Below are 966 nucleotides of genomic sequence, written 5' to 3'. Positions count from 1 at the left end.
CAGATTTTTATGCAATAGTAAATCCATTAAAAATCACCTTGGAATATAAGCAAACAAAATAGAAACTAAATGAGATAGTCACAGAGAACAACAAAAATAGTAATTTAAGTTACCATCAAATACAATTTTGTTCAGTCTATTTTTAGTTCATTGAGTTCTCTTTAGAATTGACTTCAGTTTATATATGCATTTGCATGTAGGAGTGAGGTATAGAATTAATTATCCCAAACAAAAGACATTCACTCCTTTAATATTTTTTTCATGTTAACATGAACATCTGTTATCTTCATTACTGATACTGCATTCAAAAAACACCACAATTACAGACCATTAACTCTATGCCTTATAATCAGCAAATTTTCACAGGTCTTATATATGCAGCTGTAATGTATTTGTATTTCTCTCACACTTTCATTAACAAAGTGTCAAAAGAATTTTTAAATTCTATTTCTATTTATTTTAGTTTCCACAAACTACCTGTTAGACCACATTTTTTTTTAATCTACATTGGCTTTTCCTCTCATCTTCCTATTTTTTTTTTTTGAAATTAAATAAAAAAACACTGTTAAGAAACAGGAAATTCAGTTTTGTACATTTTTTCTACAACAAACAAAACAAAACAAAATTATTCATGCAGGCTGAATCACTCTGAAAGACAAAGGACCTGAGGCTTCTATTTTGCATTTATAGAGCACATGAGTAAAGAAACGTTCTATCCTAAGGTATTGAATAAGAAGACCAGTACACACACACACACACACACACACACACAGGTCTTATTGATTGGTTTACGAAAATCCAGCTTACTTCAACCTAATACTTTGTGGATGTACAATTTTATATTTACATTTTGTAGTAATGTCTTAAGTGTGGTACTACAATTGTAATAAAAGATAGTTTTACTCTATTTGAATGCATTTGTATGTTGGTATAGCTGCTCATAGAAAGCACTCTCAGGCATAAAAA

Source organism: Marmota monax, unplaced genomic scaffold (assembly GCF_021218885.2).
Source record: "Marmota monax isolate L192 unplaced genomic scaffold, Marmota_monax_Labrador192_F-V1.1 WCK01_AAM20220418_F8-fsc00325, whole genome shotgun sequence".
Taxonomy (NCBI): domain Eukaryota; kingdom Metazoa; phylum Chordata; class Mammalia; order Rodentia; family Sciuridae; genus Marmota; species Marmota monax.
Note: the sequence above shows the minus strand (reverse complement) of the source record.